General features: G+C 42.7%; 1 non-coding gene across 1 annotated transcript; it reads right to left on the bottom strand.

Annotated features, from left to right (window-relative positions):
* Positions 1-4,505: 4,505 nt before the first annotated feature.
* LOC126662432 (small nucleolar RNA R71) lies at positions 4,506-4,613 on the bottom strand. Its single transcript, XR_007635805.1, has one exon. It is a non-coding gene; the product is annotated as a small nucleolar RNA R71 (small nucleolar RNA).
* Between the last annotated feature and the right edge of the window lie 679 nt (positions 4,614-5,292).

Raw genomic sequence — 5,292 nt, 5'->3', positions numbered from 1 at the left:
TGTAGCGTGCCAAATCTGTTGCGTATTAGTATATTCCGTATTTCGAAAAATTATTTAAAGAACTTTGAAATTTTACCTGCTCATGACTGCATTGGTTAACCACTTGATGATTTTCTGGGATGTTATGGTACTCATTGGTTTCACCTCTACCCACTTGGTGAAATGATCTACTGTGACTACTATGAGTTTGACTTGCCCACGAGCTGGGGTGATTTGTCTAAGTATGTCCACTCCCCATGTCATGAAAGACCAAGGGCTTCCAATTGCAGACTGGTGAGCCGCATGGGTTCTTATGATTGTGTTAAACCTTTGGCACTTATCGCACTTCTTGACCATCTCTTCAGCGTCTTTCTTCATAGTCGGCCAATAATATCCCTGGAGTGATGTCTTCCTACTCCAAGTGGCTACTCCTTCATGTGCTCCACATTCTCCCTCGTGGATTTATTTTAAGACATAAGCTCTTTCTTCTATTGAGATGCATTTGGACAATGGGTGTGTGACCGAGGTTCGTACTAGACTCCTTCTATCATGGAATAGACAGAGGATATTCGTACTAGTTTTGCTGCTTCTGCCCTTCCTTCTGGGACTACTCCATTGTTTAAGTATGTGACTATGGGTTGCATCCAAGGATCTAATTCTGCGATGGGTAGGACTTACTTCTCATGCACCATGGGGCTAGCCCTCTCTTCCCTCATGTGAAGTGAAAGGTATAGAGAGTTTCTTGCTGCGACTGCTTTAGCCAGGGCATCTGCTCTCATATTCTCTTCTCGGGGTATTGGGATTATCTCCCATTGCCCTCCATTCTTCTCTATTTCTTTCAGCATCTCCTTCGCTTTACCCATGTATTTTTCCATATTGGCATCCTTCGTTTGGAACTGTCCCAGGACTTGGTTGGTAACCAATTAGGAATCGCTGTGAATCTGCAGCTTTTCTGCTTTAACATCCTTTGCTATTACGAGTCCTATTAGAAAGGCCTCATATTCTGCTATATTGTTGGTAGCACATGAGTGTCTTAGTGAGTTAAATAGATAGAAAAATAACAAACATATTCGTGTACCTGCCACACTGTTGGTAGCTTTGAATTTCAAATGTACCGCATATTCTACGACGACCTTCTAGGGCCCGATTAGAACTATTCCTGCTCCTGTCCTTGCTCACTAGAGGCTCCGTCTACAAATAAGTTCCAAGTTATATCCTCTGTGACTGCATCAGGTGATTTTTCTGTCATCTCTGCGACGAAGTCTGCCAACTTTTGTGCCTTCAGCATCTTCCTTGGCTCGTACCTGATATCATGCTCCCCAAGCTGTACCGACTAGGTCACCAGCCTTCCTGATGTCTCTGCCGATGGAGGGCCTTTCATAAGGGCTGGTTTGTGCGGACGATGATCGCCTGTCCTTGAAAATACTTCTTCAGCTTCTTCGTGGTCACTACTACGACTAGTGCTAGTTTGTCAATGGTTGGGTAGTTGAGCTCTGCCCTTTTGAGCGTTTTACTGATATAGTAAATAGGTTGCTGCTCTTCCCCTTCTTCTCTGACCAACACAGAGGCGATGGTCTCCTTCCCTACTGAGAGGTATAGGTATAATGTTTCTCCCGCAATAGGCCTACTTAGTAATGGTGGCTTGGTATGAAATGACTTCAGATCTTCGAAGGCATTCTGACAATCTTCGTCCCACGTGAATTTCTTCATGTTTCTTAGCTGTTTGAAAAATGGCAAGCACTTTTTAGCTGAGGAAAAAATAAAGCGTCCCACTGCCGTGACGCGACCGTTTAACTTTTGTATCTTTTGCACATTATGTGGGGCTTTCATGTCTGCTATGACCTGGAGATTCTCAGGGTTGGCCTCTATCCCTCGTTGACTGATCAGGTATCCCAAGAATTTGCCCGCCTTGTCTCCGAAGGCGCATTTAGCTGGGTTAACCTTCATTCTGAATTTGTTCAAGACTGAAAAGGTTTCTGCTATGTCTTGGGCGTGTTTGTCTGCTGTCACACTCTTCACAATTATGTCATCGACGTAGGCTTCGACATTTCTCCCCAATGAATCCTGGAACATGAAATTCACCAATCTTTGGTATGTTGCTTGATAGGAGTATTTTACTCCTATTTAGAGTGTCGTTTCCGCATGCTTTTATTATGTTTTGTCATGTTTTTATGGTATTCCGAATGCCTTATTGCATGTTTTAGTATTTCAGATACTTGGGAGCATTGCGGAAGCATTTTGGTGCAAAAGATGGAAAAGTCGACGAAAGAGAGGCGAAAGCTCATTTGAAATTCTGAAAATCTGACCCATCTGCACTATTTGACCAATTTGGATCGGTTAGAGGTCTCTAATTAATTTGTGTTATTCATAAGAGTTAAAGTAGACATCCTAAACTTTCCAATGGTTCAAGAACCAACTCATTTGGACATTTCTACACCGAGTTATGAAGTTTTGAAGTTCAAGGTTGTGGAGTTTGAGGGTTGCACGAATCGTGCAACACCTTGCACGAATCGTGCATAAGTAGAGCAGAAGCAGATTGTTCCCAGAGATATTGCACGATCCGTGCATCCATGTTAAGTTGGTTTGCACGATTCGTGCAAAGGCTTAAAGTTAGAATCGAAAATCTGAAGAAAAGGACAAGGCTTATGCACACTTTCTCTTTTGGCCCAACACTCTTTTGTAGGATGTTTTTATTTCCCTTTTTGTGAACACTATAAGTACTACTTTATGTTTCAAATTAGGGTAGTATGCAACATTCATTACTTTTATTCCTTTTGTGTTGCCTCCTAAAAATAGCTTAGAATCTCTTTAGAGTTGTGTGCTCCATCTTTTCCACCATTGTTGGTGAAGTTGAAGCTTTTAATGTTTGATTGAACAAGATCTCTTATTAATTAATGCAAGTTTATTTATTGTGGAATCTTCATTATCTTGTATGAGTTATTATTCTTCCATTTTACTTAAGGTAATCTTTCTCTACTTTTTAATGTTTAGTTGTTTGATTAGTGCTTGTATTGAGAACTTAGCCATGAGTGGCTAAGCCCCTTGTTAGGGGGTTGGTATGATAGCCTAGGGCTGTATGATTGGTTGGTTCTTAATGTTGTTTACTCATGTTTTACTCCTATTGCTTATTGCTTGTTTAGGATTAGCTACCCTAAGCATGTCTAGAGTTTGATTAATGCACCGAGAGGTGATTGATTAGATTGACTAATAGGATTGAAAACCTAGGTTTTAGAGCGCCACGAGAGTGGGTTTGAACTTAGGTGGCCCTAGAGTTGATTGATTAATCGCTAGTTAATCGTTTAGCTATGCCTTGTAACACGAGAGTGAGCTTGTTATTGATTAGGTGATTAGGTAGCGGTTTTGTTGTTCCTTGAGGCTCGAGAGAGCGGGAATGACGCTTTAGACTTCACTCGGCCCTTGAAATACTTCCGATTTGACCAACCATGAATGCATGACCTAGGTGTGATTGCCAATCCCTTGACGTTTCCCTTTATTAATTTTAAATCGTTGATAATTAGTGCTTTTTGAGTTATTGCATTTAAGCGTTTAGTTGATTCTTAGTTGTTAAAATTGTTACCTAAAACCAATCTTTATTTGTGCTTTCCGAATTGAATTTCATAAACGATTTCACTCACTTTAAACCTTTAGTCCTCGTGGGATCGACATCCGACTTCCGGATTTACTACGAGTTGGGTTTTTTCTCAACAAGTTTTTGGCGCCGTTGCCGGGGACTAGGTTGCGTTTAATTGATTGAAAGTATTTTGAAATTCGGTCGAGTTAGCGTTATTTTCTGTTTTTACTTTTATTGTTCATTCTTGCGTTTTTCGTGATTTACGCTCGGTTCTCTTGTCTTTGTTTGTGTAGGAATTTACCCTTTGTGTATGCATAATACACGGCGTGCTAATCTCCCACTAGAACCTTTTCAAGAGGATCTCGGTAATTACGAAAGAGGCGTAAGAAGGAGAGCCCGGATTCCTTTAGTTATGGAGGGTGACGGACATGATTATGAGGTAGAAGAAGGATTCAATCCTCTAGTGGATGAAGGGGAACAACAATATCCACCCCCTCCTCCGCTTGAGAATGTGAATCAACAAAGGCAACAAGAGCGACCAAGGGATGTTCGCCCTCGGGTGCAACCGCAAGTGCAAGATCAACCGAGGCAAACTTTGGGCGAGTTCTTCTTGCCGGATGTGGATAATGCCACGTTCGGATGTTTCGCTATGCCGGTTCAAGCGGCAACTTTTGAGATCAAGCCGAGTACTATCCAACTCTTGGAGAACCGTTGTGCTTTCTTTGGGTTGAAGCATGAGGACCCAAATGCCCATATAGCCAAGTTCTTGGGGGTCCTTAACACGTTCAAGCTTCATGGGATAACCGCGGACCAAATCAAGCTCCGGATGTTCCCTTTCTCTTTGAGGGATAAAGCTAGTTTGTGGCTTCAATATCTACCCAATGAATCGATCCATACTTGGCGGGAGTTGGCTCAAGCTTTCCTTAACAAGTACTTTCCACATGGCAAGACAACAAAGCTAACCAAAGACATTCTTGAGTTTGTGCAATTCGACGGGGAGTCGCTATATGAAGCTTGGGAGCGTTTTAAGGATTTACAAAGGAGTGTTCCCCATCATAAGCTTAACAAGGAGCATGTGATTCAAATTTTCTATGATGCAACGAATGTCACCACTAGAGCCACTATTGATGCGGCTTCGGGGGGGTCTTTGATGCAAAAGACGTATGAAGAGGCTCTTGAGTTGGTAGAGAAGTTGGCCATGGTTAGTAGCACATGGGGGCCCACGGAGAGAAGAGCACCGGCTAGTCAAAAGTCGGTAATGACGCTTGACCAAGTTAGAGAGATGGAGGCTATCAAGGAAAAAAATGTTTCACTTCAAGCGCAAGTGGATGCCTTAAGGAAACAAGTTGCTCCAAGAAATGCTCCGGTGGCCTATGTCCAAGTAGGATGCGAGTTTTGTGGGGATTTCAACAACTCGGGAGGCGAATGCCTAGTTACGGGGCAAAGTATGAGTGAGCAAGTGAACTACATCGGGGGTCAAAGGCAAGCCAATGATCCTTATTCCAACACTTATAACCCCGGATGGAGGAATCATCCAAATTTCGGGTGGAGAAATCAAGAGGGGCAAGGCAATGCTCAAGGGTCTAATCAAGCGGGTTCAAGCTTCCAAAGTAATAATAGGCCTCCACAACAACAAGGTCACTATCAAGGAAACCCAAACCATGGGAATAATTATGGTGGTAGACCACAACACCCTCCCGGTTTCCAACAACCAAGGAACACGGATGAGGGAAACATGCTTG

The sequence above is a fragment of the Mercurialis annua genome, linkage group LG8 (genome assembly GCF_937616625.2).
Source record: "Mercurialis annua linkage group LG8, ddMerAnnu1.2, whole genome shotgun sequence".
NCBI lineage: Eukaryota > Viridiplantae > Streptophyta > Magnoliopsida > Malpighiales > Euphorbiaceae > Mercurialis > Mercurialis annua.
Note: the sequence above shows the minus strand (reverse complement) of the source record. Positions and strands in the feature narration are given on the sequence as shown.